This window comes from Macaca fascicularis, chromosome 2 (genome assembly GCF_037993035.2).
Source record: "Macaca fascicularis isolate 582-1 chromosome 2, T2T-MFA8v1.1".
Classification (NCBI taxonomy): Eukaryota; Metazoa; Chordata; class Mammalia; order Primates; family Cercopithecidae; genus Macaca; species Macaca fascicularis.
In genome coordinates, this window is record NC_088376.1 from 31,225,930 (window position 1) to 31,250,793 (window position 24,864).

At 47.3% G+C, this 24,864-nt stretch overlaps 2 long non-coding RNA genes across 2 annotated transcripts; one reads left to right on the top strand and one right to left on the bottom strand.

Moving 5' to 3' along the window:
- Positions 1-1,983: 1,983 nt before the first annotated feature.
- Positions 1,984-5,984, bottom strand: LOC141409621 (uncharacterized). Its single transcript, XR_012430651.1, has 2 exons — positions 5,833-5,984; positions 1,984-4,299 (listed from the first exon to the last, which is right to left on the bottom strand). It is a non-coding gene; the product is annotated as an uncharacterized lncRNA (long non-coding RNA).
- A 3,046-nt stretch (positions 5,985-9,030) lies between these two features.
- Positions 9,031-23,049, top strand: LOC123571909 (uncharacterized). Its single transcript, XR_006696222.3, has 4 exons — positions 9,031-14,791; positions 15,735-15,867; positions 20,605-20,738; positions 22,768-23,049. It is a non-coding gene; the product is annotated as an uncharacterized lncRNA (long non-coding RNA).
- The last annotated feature ends 1,815 nt before the right edge of the window (positions 23,050-24,864 follow it).

Sequence of the window (24,864 nt, forward strand, 5' to 3'; positions counted from 1 at the left end):
CAGCCTTTTCTGATGAAATTCTCTTCCTTCAAGTGTCAACTTTAAACCTCCCCCTGACAATTGGGAGCTGCTCACTGCACTCCAGACAGAAACCACTTAACTTGATTCAGGGGGCAAATGTCTTCTTTGTGATTCTGGCTCAGTTCCTCGGTCTACCTGAGCAGGAAAATGTGGGCACCCCATGTGCTGTTTCTTAATGCTGACCAGGAACCTCTCCTGCCTACCGGAGGGGATATGGGTTTGTAAGAAAGTCCTGCTGTGGGAGAAGCTCAGCTCAGACCAGAGGCGGTGAGGTCAGAGGGACACAGATTTCTGGTCTTGCCACCAACCACTGGTGTGATTGGGGTAAAAGTTGTGACCCCAGTGGGGCCTCAGTTTCTTCATCTGCAATAGGATGACAAGACCCTCTCCTAGGACTGTGGTGGGAAATAACAAAGATGGTTGATATAAGGGCTCTGTATAGGGTCATCATACTGGAGCCAGTAGCAAGGGAATGTGGGACACATTCTTCTCCTGGTGAGGGCAGCTGTGCAAGATATCGAGCCCATCTGTGCACACATCCTCTGCGTGCATCACATCTGTTAACATCCTGTTGGCCAAGGCAAGTCCTATGGTTGAGCCCAGAGGCAGGGGTGGAGCGGGAAGCACACCAGCCCCCAGAGCAGCAACTGCAAACTCCGATCCTACAACTAGGGAGGGAGCGAAGAGCTAGAACCACACCCGCACTGGCCAAGGATGGTGTAGAGTTAAGCTGGGATTTGCAGCCTGCATTCTCTTGGAGGACACGGCCCACGCTGTTTCACCTCCACATTATGACCCTATGGTGACTCAAATTGAGAATAAGTCTCAACTTTTTTACTTACAGGAAAGAGAGTCTTTCATCAACATCCATCTATAATTGGCCTTAAATTGTTTTCCCAGCTGGGAAAGGCCTATTTTGCAAGCATTTATGGGCTAGGGCTGTGAGTGTTTTACATGTATTAACTCATTTAATCCTCACAGCAGCCCTGTGAGGCAGGTAATGTTGTTTTCCCATTTTAGAGGAGAGAAAGTTGAGGCTCAGAGGGATTAAATAATTTCCCTAGGGCCTCACAGTGCGTAAGTTCCCAGAGATTGGATCTGAACCCAGGCTGACTCGCTCTTCTCTCCAGAACCTGTACTCTCACCACTGTGCATACCCATCGAAGACCTTGGGACCCGGCAATGTGAAAGACTCTGGCAGCGCCCAGACCACGGGAAAAGCCCCTCCCCTCTCCCACCGACAGAGACATTTCCATCACCAGATGGCTCAGAGATTCCAGAAGACTCCACTGCTGACAACCATCACTGCTTTTGCAGACATCACCTCCTTTAGTCCTCACAGCTGCTGTGATATTCATTTCAAAGACAAAAGGCTGCGGGGAGGGAGTCACCACTGTGAGCCCCTGATGGAGCTGGGAGTGGAGTCCCAGGGCCTGAGGAGGAAAGAGAGGAGACCTGTAGCCCTGGCTCAGGTGGATGGGGACCCTGGGCCCTGAGGCTGTGGAAGGACGTTGGGGTATCCTGGAGAGAAAGGCAGGAGGCCACGTCTCTGCAGAGAGCCCCCCAGTGGGGCCAGCTTTCCTCATGGGATGTGGATGAGTCTGTTCTCACACTGCTGTAAATAAATACCTGAGTATGGGTAATTTTTTATATTTTTTTATTGTTTTCAAGACAGAGTCTCACTCTGTTGCTCAGGCTGGAATGCAGTGGTGTGATCTTGGCTCACTGCAACCTCTGCCTCCCTGGTTCAAGTAATTCTCATGCCTCAGCCTTCCCAGTGGCTGGGATTATAGGCACATGCCACCATGCCTGGCTAATTTTTGTATTTTTAGTAGAGATGGGGTTTCACCATGTTGGCCTGGTTGGTCTCAAACTCCTGGGCTCAAGAGATCCACCCACCTCAGCCTCCCAAAATACTGGGATTACCAGCACAAGCCACTGTGCCTGGCCTGAGTATGGGTAATTTATAAAGAAAAGAGGTTTAATTGGCTCACAGTTCCACAGGCTGTACAGGAAGCATGGTGCTGGCATTTGCTCAACTTCTGGGAGGCCTCAGGAAACTTACAATCATGGTAGAAGGCGAAGGGGAAGTAGGCACCTTTTCCCATGGTGGGAGCAGCAGAAAGAGAGAAGGAGGAGGTGCTACACACTCAAACAGGTCTCGTGAGAACTCTCTCAGGAGAACAGCACCACAGGGGATGGCGCGAACCTGTTCATGAAGGATCTGCCCCCATGATCCAATCACCTCCCACCACGTCCCACCTCCAACACTGGGGATTACGACTGAGCATGAGATTGAGCGGGGACACAGATCCAAACCCAGGGTGACCCGCTGGGAGACTGGCATCCAGCCGAACCTGAGCCTTGGTCCCTTCTCCCAACCTGCAGCACAAGAATCACACCAGTAAACATTTCGTCTCAGAGAGGACGTTCCCTCTTGGATTCTCTTCCACAGGACCCCTTCCTACGCCACTGCACCCACTCCTCACAGCTTGGCCCAAGATGGCCTCTTCCTGACTTGGCCCCAGCCTGCTCAGTTGGTCACTTGAATGGAAGAACATCAGGAATTTGTGGTATGCTCAAAACACGAGGGAACCTCCAGCAGCTCTGAGGCCATCTGAAACACTCTTGAGGACAAAACTTTTAAGGATAAGGGGGTAAAGTGGCAAGAGGGCCTGATGTGGTCTTTGAGGACCACTTCGTGTTTTGAAATGTAGGTGTTAGCAGCCAATATTACAAAACAGAGACTGCACATGAAAATCAGGATGCATGGCCTCTGTTAACACCTGGGAAGCTCTGTCCGTGGAGCCCACAGCAGGGCCGGAAGGGGTGAGCCAGGGAGGCACGCAGGGGCTTGAGGTAAGGAGCCCACCCCTGCAGACAGCGGCTCTGTGTTTGCCAGGCCTGATGTGGGTCTGGTGGGTGTCCGTATTTACCCCAAGGGACCTTCGAGAGGTCAGGCCACATCCTTTGCCTCCTGCTCCCTCTTTTTTCTTTCTTTTTCTGAATCGGCAGCCTGTTTTCTTTTCTTGAGTTAGAATTTACATACAATAAGGTAGATACTGAAGGCTCAACCCAGTGAGTTCTGACAGATGTTGATGCCTGTGTGGAATACCACACCGTCCAGATACAGAATATTCCATCACCCTAGAAAACTCTCTCAGGTCCCCCCAAGTCCTGGCCTCCCCCAAGGCAACCACTGATGTGCGTTCTATTGCCAGGAGCCTTTAGCCGGTTGCAGAATTGCACAGGAATAGAGTGCCGCTGGGTCCTCAACTGCAGAGTGAGGTCCTCATGTGCAAGCAGGATCCTTTTGGACAGGCGGGGTCCTCTTGGTCACTGTGAGATTCTGCTGCGACCAGCGTCCACTCGCAAAGCTCCTTGTCATTGCTAGTGGCATGCCGGTGTGTGGATGTACCATAGCTGGTCTGAACAATTGAGGAGTTTATGGACTGTTGTGAATAGAGCTGATGCATGAACAAGCACCTTTGGGATTTGCTGAAATCTCTAAATTGGTCACTTTCATGGGTGGAGGAAAGAAGGTTGATTGGGCCCAGTCTTCTGACCCCATTCCCTCCCCCAGCTTTGAAAGATTTAGCTCCATGTTATTTGCCCACCCTTTCTTCAGGGTCTCCCAGGAGTGGATTTGCAGGAAGGAGCAAGGAGGGAAGGGGTGTGGTCAAAGATGGAAGTTTAGTGGAAGACACAAGTCAAAAACACACATGCACACACACATGCACACACACGCATGCACACACACATGAACACACATGCACACATACACAAGCACACACATGCACACACACAAACATTCACGCATACACATGCACACATACACATGCACGCATACACACGCACACATGCATGCACATACATGCACACACACATGCACACACAAACACATGCACACAAACACGCACACATGCATGCACACATGCACACGTACACATGCACACACATGCACACACATGCACACACAAACATGCACACATGCATGCACATACACATGCACATGGATGCGCACACATGCATGCACACACATGCACACACGCACATGCACACGCATGCACACACACATGCACACACACATTCACACATACATGCACACACATGCACACACATGTGCACACACTACCAAGCTGCAGGGTCATGGAGTGGTGGATCCTCTCAGATCAGATCTGCGCTTTGGAGGCTGCATTTCATAGATCCATCTCTTTTCCAGGGCCTGTCTTGCCTCTACTTCTATGCACTCAGTGCAGAGCTGCCAGGTTTGCCTTTCTACAAAGACATTATTTGCTCATGTCACCCACCACTCAGGTGCCTTTCATGGGTTCTCTTTGCCCGTCTGAGTTCCACAGGCCACAGATACCCATTTCCTCCGCCTCACACCCGACACACCGCATGCGTGTTCTCACCTAGCCCTTTGTGGTTGCTGAGCCTTGGGCTGGGAGGATCAGCCCCCACGCTGTGCCTGGGATGTGCCCATTCCCTCTGCTGTCATTTACTTTTGTGAGCACCTAGGAGCAGGGCCAGATGGATGGAGAGCCCTGGATCCTCTCGTGGGCCACACCTTGGTGCCCAGGCTATGACAGCAGAGGTCTGCCCTGACCAGGAGGAACCAGTGCTGTGAAACGGCAGAGAACCAGGAACAGTGGAAACTGATCTGGGTCCACAGCCTCCCTTGGCTGCGACGTGGGAGCCCTCCAGGCTCTGGGCACACCAGTCCCCATGCCCCTCAAATGCACAGGTGAACATGAATGCTACCCTTGCTCAAATATAAGTGACCCCCAAATATCGAGTTTTCCCGGTAACATCTGTCAGGTTGTCTTGTTACCACCTAGACATTTAGTGATCAAGATAAACTAGTCAAATGTCCCATGTCATGTTTGCCTTATTCATTGGTTGCACATAAATCCTAAACGTCTCTTGAAACTGGAATGTCTGGTGCCTGACAGTGAAGCTGCTCTGCTTTGCCCAAGAACAGCCCTCTGGTGGGGGTAAGAATGGGGTGGGACAACGGAGAGTGAAGTCCCCAGATGGGGACCGGGACAGAATGTACTGCCAGATTTCTACCCCCCGCCCCCCCCGCGAAAGTACACACATCACTCCCTTTTAGAGGGACCAGGCCTGGCTGGTCTCCCTGAGGTGTCCAGTTGCAGCCAGCCCTGACTCACCCATGTCCTCACGCCAAGGGCTCTGGACTGGGCCAGAGAGAGGCAGAGACGGAGCAAACAGAGCACGAGAGAGGGAGACAGAAAGGCAGAGACAGAGACAGTGATGGAAACAGAGACAGCAGCAGAGAGGGGAGAGAAATAGAGACAGAGGCTTAGAGATACTGAGGCAGAGACATTTAAAGACTGAGACGAAGAGATAAATAGAGACACACAGAGATGCAGAGACACACAAAGAGAACCATGCTGATGCACAGAGGTAAGAGAGAAAGAAACAGAGCTAAAAAGAAGTGGGGTGGGGGCGGGGGAAGACAAAATCTGAAAGAAACAAAGAACAAAACAACAAAAGTCTGTCCTTGGCGGCGAACCAGAGATCTAATCACCAGGCTCGTCCGGCCCTTCATGTCTGGCAAACTTCTTGAACTGCTGGAAAGCTCAAACGCACACAGCTCTTCATGAGTCTAACACTCTTTTCACCCAGCCCCAGATCGCGACCCCAGAACGCTTTCTCCAAAGGGGCTTTGAGAAATCAAGTTAAAGGCCTTGGAGTGATGGCCAGGAATGCATGCCCCACCCACCCTGCTGCACCCCAGAAGCTTGCACCAGAATAAGGCCACACCAGGGTCCCCAGCATCCTCACCTTCTGCAGCGCAGCAGAGGCCCTGTGAGGAGCCAACCAGATGCTGCCCACCACCACGTGGTGAGTCTCCAGGGAAACACCAAGACCCCTGCCCACTCTCAGGGCCCAGCAGAGGACCCCGGCTCCACCGCAAAGGCAATGCAAACAGAGAGAGGGATGGGCGGTGCATCACGGCCTGATCAGGGAATGGCTGTGCTGTGTATGTGCATGTGTGCGTGTGTGTGTGTGTCTCAACACAGCTGTCACCCTGAAGAGGCCAGGAAAAGGGATGCTTCTAAATACGATGGGCATAAAGAAAGCTGGAGCCACCGAAGGTCCAGACCAGGAGACGGTGGCATGATTTCAGGGTTGGAACAAAGGCTGGTTTCCCGTTCAAGACCAATTCCTTCCTGTGTGTCACACACACAGGTCAAGGAGGGCTGCGCTGCCGTGGGCTGGATGGACGGGCGCCTGTGTTGCAGGTCACGGCAGCACCACACAGTCCATAAGGTCGCATGTCTATTTCCAACTCCTTGGCCACAGGAGACTTCCTTTTGGTTTGCTACGCAACCACGCAAACAGCTGCACCTGCAGCCCTGAAAAATATACCGCAGTTGTTGCCCTCCGCCCGGGAAGAAACACTCAAAGACAAAATTGCTGCCTAACAATGTGACTTCGTAGAAAAGCAGCCCCTCCCGCTCAGCAAGTCAGTCCACAAGTGGCTGTTCCCTACACACCCAAACTCGCTGCACTTTCAGCCACACCCAGTGACCCGCTTCAGGTCACCTGGCTGCACAGGAACCCACCATGTGGCCAGGGCCATGGAACCTGTTGATGGATCAAATTTGGCTCAGAGCTCATGGACATCCACCTCTGCACTCCGAAGACTGTGTCACAAACGCTGGGACACGCTGCCCAGGAGTGCTCCTCCCTACCTGAAATGCACAGAGCCAGCTGACAGGCTAGGGACACACTGTCCCAGAAGCAGGAGAGCAGAGGTGCAGATAAATCCTTACCACCGCATCTCTCTGCTGGGGTAACTGATGAGAGGGTTTGACTCCACCTCCAGGAATTCCCCAGGGAGGAGGAGGAAACCCCAGGTGCCGGCAGCCCTGATGGGCTTGAAAACTGTGCCCTTCCCTTCCCTGTCTCCCCACACCTCATAGAGTTTTGGGGCATCACCTTCTAGATTAGCTGCTTGTATCTGAATCCTTGTCTCAGAGTCTGCTTCTGGGAAACCCAGACACGACAGGTCCCCTGAGTGTCTAGGACTCTTAGGAGAGGAGAGAATGGATCTCAGTCTCCCGTTCTGTCTTATCCTCCTCAGGCACAAGTGGCCCCCTCAGGGCAGGGAACGGCTTGGGCTGCTGGCGCTGCATGCCTGGGAAAGGCTCCAGCCCAAGCCTCTGCAGTCCCCCTCACCTCACCATCTCTGCCCCTGGGTAAAATCCCTCTGAAAGAATTACTGCTTCAAAAGACAGGATGTCTCCCAGGAAGACATTTAGCTAAAATGTCAGTCACCCACATGGCAACAATGGGCTTAAGCAGAAAACAGTAATTTTAAAAGAGATTACTACGAGCAGGGCACCTGGTGATGGCCCCTGGGGCAGCAGCTCTGCAAGACATTGCCTTCAAGTTGAACTGTCACTCAAGGACAGGTGACTCAGTCCCAAGTAACCTTAATAAGAACCCAAGCAACAGGGAAAGCCACTTAAGGGATCAGTGGCTCTGGAGAAAGAGCATCTCCTTTTGTTTGTAACTGGATGGAATTAAGGGGATTTCACGAGACAGGGACTCCTGGGGGCTTACCCGAACTCAGCGACTGCAGGCAGCAGGTCCATCCTCCTGATGGCTGGCCTCTCCCTACTCTGTTTTGAAGTCTAGGGCACGCGGGCCCGGGCTCTGAACTTGGTCACTGGCCTGGTGGGACCTTTGGATTTGTGATTAAATTCTCCCCATTCTCCCCACACTTGAAGAGGCCCGACTTGTACTGACACAGCCAGCTCTTCCCCTGCAGCTGGACGTGGCCCCGGGACGCTGCCATTTTTGCCTGGAGCTCCTGTGCAGGCTTTTGAGTGGCCCGTGGCGCTGAGAAAACAAATGCAGAGGTTAAGACGGAAAGAGACTCTTCGGCAAGATGTTTGCTGCGTACTGGGTAACCATGTGCTCCCCACATTGCCCCGCCTCCCCACAGAAAGGCAAAGCCACGGGAAGGTTCTAGCCAATGGACTGTGAGCAGAAGTGCTGCCTGGGACTCCTGGATAAAGCATCTATGGGTCAGTGTGCAGCCGTCCAGCTCTCTCCTTCCCAGCTGTGGTGAATGAAGCCCTGGGTTGAGAAGGAGGCAGCCTGGATTCAAGCACCTGGATTGCTGAGTCACCACAGGGCAAGGGGCTGCCCTGGGAATCCCCAGACCCTCACTAGAGTCTGTGTTAGCAAGAAAGGGGCCAGCTCAGATTTCGAGGATAATTTGTTATTGTGGCAAGCCTGACCTAATCTGACTCACGTAAATGCCACAGCACACGGGTGGCATCTGAAGAGTCCCATGAATGGGAGGGAGAACACAGACTGGAGGAGGCAGAGTCGTCTCTGAGTTCCAGCCTGCCCTAGGGGCATGTGGAGGACAAAGACAATGTCATTTCATCTCCACTTTACAGTTGGGGAAACTGAGGCTCAAGGGGATGAGTTATTTTCCCAAGATCACACAGTGAGTGGTGGTGCCAGGTCTTCTCACTCAACCCTAGCCTTTTCTGCTTTGCTGTAACGGCTAAAGGGAAGGCTTTTCCAGGTGGCTGTGACTTGAGATGTCACTTTGCAGGAGGGCAGGACTTTCTAGTGTCCCTCGCGCTCAGGCTGCTGGGCAGTAGTGTGTAGGACCTTGGGTGGGGGAGGGAAGGCATCACCTACCATTGATTGAGGGCTTACTGTGAGGACTCTATGTGGGCCAACTCATTCGATTCTCACAACAAGCTGATGATCTCCATCACAAAGAGAAAATCTGTGACACGGCAAAGTAATTTGTCCATGGTCCAACAGCTAGAGCCAGGATTCCAACAACTGGGGCAATGTGGCCCCAGAGACCTCTCAACGCGCTGTGATTCTGCTTTCAGGTATTGGGGGAAATAGAGATGATGGAGACGGAGAAACAGACACAGAAACACGCCGCGTCACACACACGCAGAGCACAGTGCTGCTCTAGCCACCCAAGTGGACGCTCCTGGCAGGGATGCCCACCAAGCCCTCCCCGGGCTGTCAGCGTGTGGCATGCTCCAGCCCCTAGACAAGCAGTGGACAGCACAGAGTAGGGCAGGAGCAGGGCAGGCCCACCACAGCGTGCGAGGGACGTGGAGCCCACGTCAGTTCTTGCTCTTTCCATTCCAGCAACCCTCTGCTTCAGCTGAGCACAGGTATTTTTACAGGAGCCCTTGCCTCAGAACCACCCCATTACCTCCTGGTCGGAAAAGTCCCATCTCTCTCCAAAACACCCGGGCCACAGTCCCCGCATGATTGGGCTCCCTGCATCCCTGCATGAAACTAGGCCACCGTGTCCTTCAGACCATAATGAGAGGCCCTGCGGAGAGCTCTATCAATCACATCACAGGAGAGATAAAGCCTGGCCGGCTGGAAAATTGGGATGAGTACAGCAGCAGAGCCACTCCCCAGCCAGAAGGTTTCTCCCTCCACAGCCTGGGTGCGGGAATGAGAGACCAGCATGTGGCTATTCTCATGCTCGCAGACAGTATGAAGAGGGTGCTTTGTGTCCCTCCCATGCCACCCCCACTCAATGGTCTAAGACCAGCCTCCCCTCCTGCTCCCTAGGTCTACACCATTTGGGGTCAAAGCTGTGCAGCAGGCTCTGGAAGGCCCATCCCAGGACCTCTTCCTTCCCTGGTCCCTAATTAATGGCTTCTACAAAACCTCTAAAGATGGTATTCAACAAATATTGCACCCCTTCTGCTCTGTCTTCAAGGTTTCACACAGTTAGGGATGTCCTTGGGCCCATATGGCAGATGGCAATATTGCCATAAATCTGTGCTCCATCACAGAACTCACCGCCAAGGCAATTTAACCCATGAACTCTCACTCCCCATGCTGGGCAGAGCCTTGTGCTAGATGCTTTGACTTCATGACTCATTTAATCCTCCCAGCAGTGCTGTGCAGTGGGACGTTAGAACTGAGGTCAACTGTTGAGTGACAGACCCCTCTCAGATAACAGTAGCTGGAACCAGTGCCTCTCAGATTTTATTTTGTGCACAAGTCACTTGTGGATCTTGTTAAAATGCAGATTCTTATTCAGCGGGTCTGGGGTGGGGGTCAATATTCTACATTTCTAACAAATGCCCAGATCATACCAGTGTGGCTGATCAAGCATCAGAGGCTTAAATGAGATAGTGATCAATTTCCCTGCCGGGGGAATGATGTCCAAAGGGGAGAGCTATAGGATGATATGTGGTTTGATTGTGTCCTTTTCCTCTTCCTTTCTCAATATCTATTGTCTTCCTCATAGTACAAGATGGCTGCCCAAGAACCAGCCATCACATCCATATTTCAGCCAGTAGGAAGAAGGAATGGTTGAAGAAATTCAGGCTTGCTCTTTGGGAACACTCCTTAAAAGTTGCCTATGACATTTCTATTTATATCTCATTGTCCAGAACTTAGTCACATATCTCAAGGAAACCTGGGAAAGGTATGTATTATCCCAGGCGATTATGTGTGCAGCTAAAAATTGGTGATGGTGGTGGATGGGCTATTATAATACAACGGAGGACAGGAAGAATGGATATTGGTGACAGCTATTCTCAACTCCATCTTACACATGAGAAAACCGAAGGACAAGGAACCTAAGAATTTTGACTGAGGAGTAAATGAGTTAATGTATAAGCACACAATAATCACTAGTTGATACTTTTCATCCCTGAGCCTGTGTCTAGTGTTATAGATACCTCAAAATGATGTGGCAACATGCCTAGCACAAAGCAGACACCCCATTGATGCCCTCTCGTCTCAGTATTACCACACAGGCAGGCCTAAAGACCTCCCGGGTTGCAAATGCCTGGAGAGTTAGGTGCCAGGGGCCTCGTCCAGGAGTGTGCCAGAGCCAGGGAAGCCGGCTTCCTGTAACTGAGTTCTCTACCTCACTCAGCCATAACCAGATATCTTTAAACCATCTGAACTTATATACAGAATGAGTTGAAAATATCTCGAAGACTGTGCGGAGGCATTTGGAAGGTGTGATACGGCCGCCAAGTAAGGAATGCTTTTCCACCGCTATGTTACTTGACAAATACAGAAATACAGGCTTTGGGGATCACCTTCATAGCTTCTTGAAACTAAATTTTAAGTGAAAGTTACTAAGGCAGAGACTGGCTAGAAGTTCATGAGTCTGTTTCCTCTTCCTGGGCAAGCTGACTGCATTGCCCGGCCTCCTTGCAGGTAGCAGTCGCCACGGATGGAAAGGGAGTGGAGGAAAGTGAGCCCCTTCCGGTCCTGGGCGTGAGGGCTGTTCTCTTGCTCTTGGCTTGTTGGCTAACGAATGAGAGGCAGGCCCTGAGGGACGGTGGCACCAGGCAGCATGCCCTGTGGGTGCCTGCTGGTGTACCCCTGAGATCCCTTTCCTGGACCCACCTCTTCTTACTCCAAGAAACGTAACTCCCAGCCTGGAAGCTTTCATCGGTGGCAGGGTCGGGCTCCGACTGCCTGTGGGATGGGCCAGAGTGCTGGGGAGTGCAAGCCCCTCAGCCAGTGGTGGATAAATACCCCCACTCCCACTGCCCTCGAGTGGGATGACTCTGACATGTGTCCTACACAGCGGCCCAGGTTCCCAGCAGGAAGGAGCTCCAAGTGCCCTCAGTGAGGACAGCTCATGAACACTTCCAGCATCTGCTTCTTTGCCCTGTTTCACTTTCCCACTCTCCTAATGGGGCTTCCTGGGGTCACTCAGGATCTGCTCCTGGGCAGATGCAATCCAAGTCCCAACACAAGTCCCTTCACATGTCGTGAAAGGCTGTCTGCTGAACGCAACAGGACTGATAGGAGTGAGAAGTAAACCTTTGAGCATGCTCGGCAAGCTTTTCCTGAAAAGGACCCAAGAGTTAACACTTGAGGCTTGGCGGTCCGCAGTCACTTGGCGGTCCGCAGTCACTTGGTAGTCAGTGGCCTTCCAACCACTGAACTCTGCCGTCAACACAAAAGCAGCCAGAAACAGCACATAAATGAATGGCTGTGGCTATGCCCCAGAGAAAGACCCTTCGCAAAACCCAGGCAAACTGGCCTATGGGCTGCAGTTTGCTGATCCCTGCGTTAGAGCCTGAGGCCACTCGGATTTTGTACTTACTGTTATTGTAGCTAGTGTTAATTACCCTGATTCTTGGGATCCAGTCCCCTCAGAGAAGGTGGTAGAATAAATTTTGCCTTTCCCAACTATACACACAAATGAGCTGGGGTTTTCTAGGTATCGCAGTGATTAAATCTTCCTTTAAAATAGAGTTAAAAGGTGAGCTAAGGTGACTCACTTAAATTTTAAAAGTACATTAGTAATGGTATGGGGAGAGGAGAGGTGGCAAAAATCCTGAGGCCAGTAGGATGCCGGCTATGGACTGAATTGTGTCCACTCAAAATTCATAGCTGAAGCCCTAATCACCTTGGAGATGGTATTTGGAGATGAGTCCTTTAGGAGCATCTCAGTTTACTTGTACTGCTATAATGAAATACCTGGTTGGATTTTTTTTTTTTTTTTTTTTTCAGACAGAGTCTTGCTCTGACGCCCAGGCTGGAGTGCAGTGGCATGGTCTCGGCTCACTTCTTCAGCCTCAGCCTCCCAAATTCAAGCAATTCTCCTGCCTCAGCCTCCTGAGTAGCTAAGATTATAAGCACCCACCACCACACTGGGCTAATTTTAATTTTTGTATTTTTAGTAGAGATAGGGTTTCGCCATGATGGCCAGGCCAGTCCTGTACTCCTGACCTCAAGTGATCCACCTGCCTCAGCCTCCCAAGTGCTGGAATTACAGGCATGAACCACCCTGCCTGGCCCTGATTGGGTAATTGCTACAGAACAGAAATGTATTTCTCACAGTTCTGGAGGCTGGGAAGCCCAAGATCAAGGTGCCGGCAGGTTCAACACCTGGTAAGGGCTGCTCTCTGCTTCCAAGGTGACACTTTGTTGCTGCATCCTCAGGAGGGGATGAACACTGTGTCCTCATGTGGCAGAAGAGATGGAATGGGATGAACTCACTGCCTCCAGTGCTTCTATCAGGGAACTAATCCCCACCATGAGGGCTTGACTCTCATAACTTCATCACGTCCTGAAGGCCCTGCCTCTCAGAACTATCACATATATGATCAAGTTTCAACATGCAAACGTTGCGGGACACAAGCAGACCATAGCAGAGGGGTAATTAGGTTACACGAGATCATGAGGGTGGGCTCTCATGATGGAATTAGTGTCTTACAAGAAGAGGAGGAGATCGAGATCTCTCTCTCCACTGCACACAAGAGGGTGGCCGCCTGCAAGCCAAGAGAAGAGGCCTGTAAATGAAACCTACCTTCCCAGCACCTTGCTGTTGGACTTCCCAGCCTGCAGAACTGTGAGAAGTAAATTTCTGTTGTTGAAGCCCCCAGTCTGTGGTAATTTGTCATGGCAGGGCAAGTTGACTAAGACAACACCTATCTGGGAAAAGCTGCCGAGGGGCTGAGAAGTCAGTGAGAGTTTTCTGCAGAGGAAAACGAGGTAGAACTTACTCACTTCTGCAAGCTTCAGTGTCAGGAAAAAGTGGGGCGACAACTTCTCAGCAGGATCCCCCGGGTGCCCAGGCACATGTAGGAGCAATGTTTCATCAAAGGGGTTTCTAAGAGTCCCAGACCAGGACAGAGCAGTGAGAAACAGCCAACAGTCTCACCGACATGTGAGCTACCTCTGGTCTAAACAAACGAAAGCCAAACCAAACAAACCTTAACTGGCTCCTATCTCTCCTCATACATCAGCCCCATTGGCTAGTTAAAAAGTCAATCTCTTCAGGTCCTGGCAGTCTCTCATTCGAAGCCTCCTACTTTGCTATCAATGTCCCTGTGTCTTGAATTAGCTCATCTCCTTCCTTTTCCGCTTTTCTGTCTTGGGCCTGCCCTATCCCAAGCATGGCCATGTCCTGTCTGTTTAGGGTCCGCCTTCTTGGCCCACAGCTCTGCCCTCCCAGAAGCAGTCACTCTGTGGCCCACTTCCCAACTCAGTTCTGTCCTCAGTTCTGTAAATTGTGGCTACGATCATCTGTCTTTGGGTTTCGCATTCCCAGTTCATTCCAGGGGTAAGGTGTTAGTGGAGAGTCCCCTGGCTTCTGCTCCTCAGTTTTAGGAAGTGCTATGCAGACATCAGCCCATTGATAAGTTTAGATTTGGCTCCTGTCTCCCATCCCAGTTTAGGCTGAGCCTTTAACTTGAAAGCAAAACACACTTCTGTAGGCCCCACCCTATTCCTGACCAGTCAGATACTCCAGTGTTGGAACAGAAACTCCATTTTGAGAATGTTCTTGAGGAGAGTCTGATGGATAAGGCTGGTGAAAAACAGCTTGTGGTAGTTAATTTTTTGTGTCAACTTAACTGAGCCACAGGGTGCCCAGACATTTGGTCAAACATTATTTTGGATATTTTTGTGAGGGTGTTTTGGGATGAGATGAGCATTTAAATCAGTAAACTGAGTCAAGCAGACTGCCCTTACTAATGTGGGTGAACCTCATCTGATCAGTTGAAGGCCTGCACGGAAGAAAGAAGCTGACCCTTCTCCCATGGAGGAGACAATCCCCCTTGCCTGGCTACCTTCAAACCGGCACTTTAGTTTTTCCTGACTTTGGACTCAAATGCAAACCTTGGCTCTTCTGTGATTTTGAACCTGCTGGCATTTGGACTGGAACTCCACCATCAGCTGTCCTGGGACTCTGGCTTGCTGACTTGCTGGGCAGATCTTGGGGCTTGGCAGCCTCCATAATCATGTGAGTCAGTTCCTTATTTTACACACATGCCTGTGCACGCACACACACATGTGCGCACACACACACACTATTGGTTCTATTTCTTTGGGGACCCTGACTAATACACGGCCCTTCTCCTGATCTTGTGGCTCTCAGCATTAGCTCATTAAACTCACCTGGAGCCATTTTTAAGATCCAGTAGCTTGTGGGCTCAGTCTAGTGTACAAATATTTGTTTGATCAAAATGGCTTTTTAATTTTTTTTTCAAATTTAGGGTAGGCATATGCGAGGAGTTTACCACCAGCCCTGCCATTTATAAGTTGTCTTACCCCTGACTGCTTCCTTGGTCCTGCACACCCCCTGCTTCCTAAAAGCACTTATGACCCTTTTCCAAAATAGCCTTGTTGACCAGCACCCCTTTTGACCAACATTACTATCTAAAAATGGGAAGGGCTGAAGGGAATAGAAAAGCAAACAAGGTAGACTGGAGGGGAATCTTAGAGAGGGAGGACCAGGGAAGGGGTTTGAGGTCTCTGGGGAATGAAGTCTGTACCACAGTGGAGAGGCAGTTTGGAAGGAAGAAGCAAGGAGACCCTCAGTCAGCCTCCATAACTGTGGTACAGCCCCCCTCTCCCATCTATGTAGGCTTCTTTCATTTCTCTCAGTCATGTTACACAGTTTTCTATGTAAGAGTCTTCTTAACTTTCATTAGATTTACTCCTAGATATTTGATGTTTTTGATATTTTAATAGTATCTATAAAAAAACCTACATTTTCGAATGTTGGAACATACAAATATGCTCCTTTGTATATTGACCTTAGACCTTTGTATATTGCTCTTGGCAACTTCACCATATTCCCCTATTGATTCTAATAATTTATCTGTAAATTATTTTGGGTTGCTTTGTGTAAAAAAATGAAGCTCTATGTCTTACTGCACACCACACCCCAAAATCTATTCCAGGTGGATCGTGGAATCATGAGAGAAAGGAAAGCAATGAAACTTATAAAAGATAACACAGGAGAATATCTTTCTGACCTTGAAGTGAGGAAAATGTTTCTTAAGCAGAACCGCCCAAAAAATACTAAAAATGAAGGTAAGGATTAATACATAGGACTATATTAAAATTCAGAACATCTGTTCTTCAAAATACACTGTTCAGAGAAGAAAATTCAGGTCACAGAGTGGGGTGGGGTGTGTGTGCGAGACAGAAATCAAGAGAGGGCTTGTACTAGTCCATTTTCATACTGCTGATAAAGACATACCCAAGTGGTGTGGGGAGGCCAGAATCAAGGCAGGAGGCAAAAGGCACTTCTTACATGGCAGTGGCAAGAGAAAATGAGAGGGATGCAAAAGCAGAAACCCCTGACAAAACCATCAGACCTCATGAGACGTACTATCATGAGAACAGTATGGGGGAACCGCCGCCATGATTCAATTATCTCCCACTGGGTCCCTCCCACAACACGTGGGAATTATGGGAGTACAATTCAAGATGAGACTTGGGTGGGAACACAGAGCCAAACCATATCATTCTGCCCCTGGACCCTCCAAATCTCACGTCCTCACATTTCAAAACCAATCATGCCTTCCCAACAGTCCCCCAAAGTCTTAACTCATTTCAGCATTAACCCAAAAGTCCACAGTCCAAAGTCTCATTTGAGACAAGGCAAGTCCCTTCTGCCTATGAGCCTGAAAAATCAAAAGCAAGCTACTTACTTGCTAGATACAGTGGGGGTACAGGTATTGAGTAAATACAGTCATTCCAAATGCGAGAAACTGGCCAAAACAAAGGGTTTACAGGGCCCATGCAAGTCCAAAATCCACAGGGGCAGTCAAATTTTGGAGTCAAAGGGGAGTCAATGTGAGACCCCTTTGACTCCAGGTCTCACATTCAGGTCACGCTGAGGTAAGAGGTGGATTCCCATGGTCTTGGGCAGCTCTGCCCCTGTGGCTTTTCAGGGTATAGCCCCACTCCTTGATGCCTTCATGGGCTGGCCTTGAGTGTCTTTTCCAGGTGCATGGTGCAGGCTGTCAGTGGATCTGCCATTCTGGGGTCTGGAGAACAGTGGCCCTCTTCTCACAGCTCTACTAGGCGGTGTCCCGGTAGGGACTCTGTGTGGGGACTCCAACCCCACAATTCCTTTCTGCACTGCCCTAGCAGAGGTTCTCCATGAGGGCCCCGCCCCTGCAGCAAACTTTTGCCTGGGCATCCAGACATTTCCACACCTCTTCTGAAATCTAGGTGGAGGTTCCCAAACCTCAATTCTTGACTTCTGTGCACTCGCAGGCTCAACACCACGTGGAAGCTGCCAAGGCTTCAGGCTTCCACCCTCTGAAGCAATAGCCTGAAATATACCTTGGCCCCTTTTAATCACAGCTGGAGTGACTGGGATGCAGGGCACCAAGTCCCTAGACTGCACACAGCACGTAGACACTGGGCCCAGCCCACGAAACGATATTCTCCTAGGCCTCCAGGCCTGCAGTGGGAGGAGTTGCAGTGAAGACCTCTGACATGCCCTGGAGACATTTTCTCCATTGTCTTGTGGATTAACATTTGACTCCTCATTACTTATACAAATTTTTATAGCCCAGTTTTAATTTCTCCTCAGAAAATACGTTTTTCTTTTCTATCACATTGTCAGGCTGCACATTTTTCACACTTTTATTCTCTGCTTCCCTTATGAAACTGAATGCCTTTAACAACACCCAAGTCACATCTTGAATGCTTTGCTTCTTAGAAATTTCTTCCACCAGATATCCTAAACCATCTTTCTCAAGTTCAAAGTTCCACAAATCTCTAGGGCAGAGGCAAAATGTCACCAGTCTCTTTGTTAACACATAACAAGAGTCACCTTTGCTCCAGTTCCCAACAAGTTCCTCATCTCCATCTGAGACCACCTCAGCCTGGGCCTTACTGTCCATATCACTATCAGCATTTTGGGCAAAGCCATTCAACAAGTCTCCAGGAAGTTCCACAGTTTCCCACATTTTCCTGTCTTCATCTGAGCCCTCCAAACTGTTCCAACCTCTGCCTGTTCCCCAGTTCCAAAGTCGCTTCCACATCTTCAGGTATCCTTTCAGCAGCACCCCACTCTATTGGTACAATTAACTGTATTAGTTTGTTTTCACACTGCTGATAAAGACATACCTGAGACTGGGAAGAAAAAGAGGTTCAATTGGACTTACAGTTGCATGTGGCTGAGGAGGCCTCAGAATCATGGCGGAAGGTGAAAGGCACTTCTTACATGGTGGTAGCAAGAGAAAATGAGGAAGATGCAAAAGTGGAAACCCCCGATAGAACCGTCAGATCTTGTGAGACTTATTCACCACCATGAGAACAGTATAGGAGAAACCATCCCAGTGATTCAATTGTCTCCCACTGGGTCCTCCCACAACATGTGGGAATTATGGGAGTACAGTTCAAGTTGAGATTTGGGTGGGGACTCAGAGCCAAACCACATCAGAGTTCCTATTCAGAATACAAAAAGTCATCAAATCCATTTTAAAAGGGCAGAAAACATAATGGGAAAATATGTAAATGTCTTCATCAGACATGCCACAAGAGAGGAAATCCAAGTGACCAGTAAACAAAAAAGGTGTTCAAATTCACTTGTAATCAGAAAGATGCAAATTCAGACCACAAAAGCCTGTCCCCGCCATTATGTGGCTTGGGGTGGGAGTGAGAATTGTAGGCCACATACTATTCTAATGCAAAATCTTAAATCTAATTTATTAATCTGTTTAGTATTAGGTTTTTAGATTAGATTTTAAAATTAGATTTTAATTAAATCTAATACTAAATATTACAGCTAAGTATTTAAATGCTATCCATCAAGCTAGAAAAACTGATATAAAAGGTTTACCCTCTTAATTTACCAAATATACCTTCATAATGACAACATTATAAATATAAAGCTACAGTTTTTATATGACAAAGTCATTAAAATATCAAAGAAGACTGAATTGAATTAATATTTGCACATCTGTGTGTTCTGTTAGTGGGCCTGTGGTATTTGGGTGAATGGTAAATAAATAATAATTCATAAGTGATATGTTCTTATTCCATAAGTTATTCTTCTTGCCTCATTTTAGTGAAATTGCTATATTGTAATCAATACTTTCACATAATTTTAATTTAAGTAATAATAATCTAAAGGATTAAAATATATCTTCAAGATATATATAATTTTATTAATTTTTATCAAAAATTTAAATGAAAACAAATGTAAAAATAAAAAATTAAAATAACTTTTTGGTAAGTTTTCAAAAAATTATTTCTCTTAAAAGTTTTCAAAGTATTAAAATTAAAAGTCAAGCTAAAAATTATAAGTATTGACTATCAAAATTCTAAATAAGAGTTATTAAAGCCAAGACATTTTAATTACTTAAATAATTAAATCTTATTAAATGTTTTTATAAATTAAATGTCTACAATTTCAGCATTCAGTGTCCACCTAGTTGTTTCTGGAAAGGACCCATGTCCCAGATCATGTTTTTTTATGTCTAGATCAGTTATTCTCGACTGGGGGCAAGTTTGCCCCACAAGAAACTTTTGGCAACGTTTGGAGACATTTTTGATTGTCACATTAAGGATGTGGTCCTGTTGACATCTAAGTGCATAGAAGCCAGGGATTCTGCTAAACATTCTACAATACACAGGACAGACACATGCAAGATTTATCTGGCCCCAAATGTCAATCATGTCAAGATTGCAAAGCCCTGGTGTAGACTTGCATAGATGCAAATGTAAAAAGGTCATTAGTTGGCTAACATGACGAAGCATTCCTCAGCTGTGATTCCTGGCTACCTCTGGAGCTGTGAATTAGAACATGAAGAAAAGCAAGAAAATGGTGGTTGGTATGATTAGGAAATGGAACTTCAATATGCAAGAATCAATTGCATCCATGACACAGGACAGAGTGGATTTAACCAGTTAATTAATGTGTGTTTTCCCTTGCTAAGTGCTTCCTCCACTCTAATCCTTGTCAGCTCTCAAAGCAGTGCCAGCCTCTGATGTTGGCTGTGGCACAACCCACACACCTTCATGAAAATTGGCCAGAGTTACATTTTGTTGAGGACAGAGGGCCAGAAATATGGAGAAATGCTTCCCTGAGGCCTTGATAGTGTCAGGAAGAAATGTGAGGCTCTCTGGAGGATGAGGCACAGAGCAGGAGCCCCTCTTGCCCAGGTTTGCTTGGCGCTGCTCTGTGACACCTCCACTTCCATGAACCCACCAGAGTGGAAATGAAATGAAAATGAAATGACAACACGGTATACCAAGTGCTGACATAGGTGTGGAGCAATAGCCATCCACATATCCTGCTGGTGGGAGTGTAATTTTGTGTTAAACTTCTAACAAAAAAAAGTAATTAAGAAAAATATGCCATATTTACTATGTATTTCTTTGGAAACTAGCAGTATCTGCTGAAGCTTAACATACATATACGCCCAACAATTCCAGTTCTAGGTACGTGCCCACCAATGTGGATGAGGCTCAGAGATACAATGCCTTTTCCTGTTAACAAATGCAGTGTATACTCTTTGTAGACAATTTAGAAAATTAAATGAAAAGGAAAAAAAGTTACCATTTTTTCTATTTCCTAGAGATAAGCATTGTTTACATTTTCATACATTTTCTTTCATGTTTGTTTGATTTTTTAAAACTCTACATGTATATGTATAAAATGTAAAAAAAATGCAGTATAGTATCTTGCTTTAAAAGCATTGTATTTTTCCATCTCATGTAATAATTTGTTATGACATATTTTTAACAGCTGTAAATTATTCTAGCACAAGAAGTAATTATTTAATCAGTCACTCTTATTGATAGGTATTGAAGTTGTTTCCTGGTATCTGCTACACATACACCTTTGCATATCTCTCTGATTATTTCCTGGAGTGCATTTTACATGTGGGATGGCTACATCAAAGAGTCAAACATTTTCAAGGTTCCTGATGCATACTGTAAGTTGCTTTTCCAAAACACAGTATTAACTCACATTCCCTTCTGGAGTATATTGTACTTTCCTTCCATAGCACTTGCTCTAACTCTGAGCATTATTGTTTTTTAACCTTTGCCTATTTCAGAGATGAAAAATGGTATTTTGTTTTTACTTACCTCTCCTGGATTAGTGGTGATGCTAAATATATTTTTCTGATATTTTGTTATTCTATAGGAAATTTGGAAGTCACTATTCTGAAAGAGCAGAGTTGGAGAGACTGAAGTTAACACTAAACAAGCAAAAATATTAGTAACAGGAAATACGTAGAGTGCATATTCCACTGTATACAGTGCTAGCAAGCACTCTACAATAATTTCTGCCACAGCAGAGAAGCATAATATATGAATACCTGTAACTGATACTGTGAACACATTGGTATATAGGCTACTATACAAGTCCAACTTTATCTTTTTTCTCCCCATCTCTTTAAACTGTATTCACTGTGGGAGAAGCCATAACCCTGCCTGGGATGAAAACTCTAGTGTGACTTTTCTGCTCATACTTAGGTACTAGACAGTCTTATTTATACAAATAGGTTTAATTTGCTAGTTAGGTTGCCCAGAATCATGGAAGAGTCAAGACTCTAAAGTTTATTTATTTTGAGACAAGGTCTCACTCTGTCACCCAGGCTGGGGTGCCGGGGCGCAATCACGGCTCGCTTAATCTTGAAATCCTGGGTTCAAGTGATCCTCCTACCTCAGCCTTCACAGTAGCTGGGACTACAGGGACATGCCAGCATGCGAAGCTAATTTTAAAATTTTTTGTAGAGGTGAAGTCCCACTATGTTGCTGTGGTTGGTTTTAGACTGACGTCAAGTGATCCGCCTCAGCCTCCCAAAGGGCTGCGATTATAGGTATGAGCCACCACATTCAGCCACACTCCAAACTTGAGAATTTAGATTTAGAACTAAGTGTCCTCCCTCTCTCAGCTCCAGGTGGAGTAGCACAGCTCCAGGTGAACTTGGGAGGGGACGTGGTCACCACTCCTTCTTCCTCATCTTTCCTCTTGACTTGCTAAGGAAGTGGCCCTGGCCTTTTCTGATAGGGATACAGGACAAAGGATATAGAAAGTTCTTGGCCAGGCACAGTGGCTGATGCCTGTAATTCCAGCACTTTGGGAGGCCTAGGCAGGAGGATTGCTTGAACCCGGGAGTTGGAGACCAGCCTAGGCAACATGTCGAAACCCTGTCTCTACAAAAAATACAAAATGTAACTGGGCATGATGGCTCATGCCTGTGGTCCCAGCTACTTAGGAGGCTGAGGTGGGAAGATCATTTGAGCCCAGCAGGTTGAGGCTGCGGTAAGCCATGATCATGACCCTGCATTCTAGCCTGGGAGACAGAGTAAGACACTGTCTTAAAAAGAAAAAAAGGTCTTACTGGTCTGATACTGTCATAAGATGGTTTTTCATACTCTGGGAGTCTGGCAAGCCTTTAGAGCTAACTCTTCGATGAGTAAATTCATGGATTTGTAGAGCTTTCCTGTTGGGTCCTAACTATGGTTCCAGAGGGAAAGGGAAATCCTTCTCCAGAACCCACTCCCTTTCCCACTCCTGGACCTTCAGTAGATCCTTCAGCACAGACCTCCAGGTGGAGTCCCGGCTGTTCTCTCTCTTCGGTGGCCCACTTCTAGCTCATGGGAAACATATGCCTGGTGGCAGTGCTGCTGTTTCTCAAGCTCAGGCTTTGATTCTGTCCCTCTCTCTGCCGCGTGACTCAGTTTGGAAGCTGTAGTCTCTCACCTTAAATTTTGTCTGTCACATGTAAGAAATTAAATCTAATGACCCCCATAATTGCACCATTTCAACCTTCCTGAAGACTCTTGTAAAATTGGCCACAATTCTCCATTCTTCCTGTAGCCACACCCCTTTTCAAAGTGTCTTTGATGGTCCTCCCATTGGAGGTGGGTTGAAATCTTTCTTGAATCTGGGCTGATCTAACGACTTGTTTTGGCCAATAGAGTGCAGCGGAAATAACGATGTACCTTTTTCAGCTTAGACCTGAAGAGTCCTTGTATGCTTCTGCTCACTTCTTTGGACCTCTGCCACTGTATATGAACAAACCCAAGCTAGCCTGCTGGGTGATGAGAGACAACATGAAGCAAAACTGGGTCAGTGGATTCATCTTAGACACATGAGCGAGCTCAGACAAGATCAGCAGAACTGATTTGCTGGCCTAGCGGTCAACTCCACGTGCATAAATGAGATCATCCTAGACCAGCTAGCCCCCAGTCAGTCTGCAGACTTGTGAGCTAAATAAACTTTTGTTATTTAAAGCCCCTGGTTTTTGGAGTGATTTGTTATGCAGCAGTAGCTAACTGATACATCTCTGCTCCCATGGCTTGAGGCTTTGAATCTCACCTGCTTGGGAGGAAGTGGAGTGAGACTCCCAACTCTGCAGCAGCTCTCCCCAAAAATATTTCTTCATAAACCCTCTCTCCTTTTTAACTCTTTCAGTTACTTTAGATCTTTTCAGTGATTTTTGAGAAGTCTAATTCGTTCTGTGTCACCTAATTTGAACTTTCTCATTTTGGAAAATCAGTTATTATATATATTAAACTTCCAACTTAACATGCTGTTATATATCTAGAAATATGATTGCTGGTTAAACTTTATCTTTCACTTAATGCAGGTGACTTAATGAATAATTTAACTTATGGCTGCCAATGCCTGGTGTTTCTTCTCATTACTGTCATTTTGATTTGTGAATCTGGTGTCACTGGTGGCCTTCGGTCACTGGGTAAAGTTACTCATCTATTGTGATGTCAAGAGTCAACCTAAGAAGCAAGTTCTGTCCTTCTTAAATTAGTCACCCCTAATATCTCAGGTATGGGTCAAACACTTTCTGATGTATGGAGGGCAGTTACAAATCCCCTCATTTAGGAGATGACAATCAGATGAACAGATGAATGGACTTAGTTAACGTCAAAGCGCAGGGCCAGAGCCCAGGGTTCCTGACTCCTAGCAGACATGTTTCTTCTTCCCTCTCATTTCACCCCTGTGTCCATCCCAATCACATGGATCAAGGACTTTGTGGCCTTGTAGTCTCTTAATGAAGAAAAAACAATCAAAGATATAGACAGGTGCTTGGCTTGGGGCTTTCCTTTAAAAATCTGGACTAACGCTGCATTTAAAATCCCTCAAAGGCAAGGACCAGACATTCTCTTCAATAAACAGTAAACAAGCTGACTATAAAAGGAAAATTACAGTCGCATGGGGTTATATAGCCTATTTATTTGAATTTCAGTTATTGTTACGAGAATTTGGTATATTTATCATCATGAAAAGTGTTTATCTTTGGGCAACTGGAGCAATAAGAAAAGCATAGTATTTAATTTTACCCTCAACATTTCCTTTAATCCAATCTGACACCACAAAAAAAGAATCAGTTAGAATTTACTGTCTCAGGATAATTCCTAATTCTCAGATGGTAGCTGCCAGAAAAGCTAATTAATTCAGATTGACTGCCATTTTTATTTGGATTTTTAAAAAATGAATGAGGGTAGCAGATCAATAACATATGTGCAGTCTGGCCTCAAATTTTAAAACATTATCTGCCAGCTGGGTTCTGCATCCTTCTTTCATCCTACAGAGAGAAGTTTCTGGGAGGACTGTGTCCTTCAAATATTAGCAAAAGTCAAAGCCGTCTTGGCTGAACTTGAGAGCAGGGCACCTGGGGAATGTCTGGGTACTGAATTCAGACAGGTCTGATCTCGCTGTTACTTACTAACTGTGACTGTGGGCAAGCAGATTCTGGGCTTCAGTTTTCTCATCTGTAAAATGGGCATGATGTTCCCCACTGCACAGGCTGCTGAAGGGAATCAAATTGCAGAGTAGGTGATCACTGGATGACAGTAAGAACATTACAGGGCCGGGTGTGGTGGCTCATGCCTATAATCCCAGCACTTTGGGAGACTGAGGTGGGCAGATCACCTGAGGTCAGGAGTTCAAGACCAGCCTGGCCAACATGGTGAGACCTCGTCTCTACTAAAAATACAAAAATTAGCCAGGCGTGGTGGCGCATGCCTTTAATCCCAGCTACTGGGGAGGCTGAGACACCAGAATCACTTGAACCCGGGAGACAGAGGCTG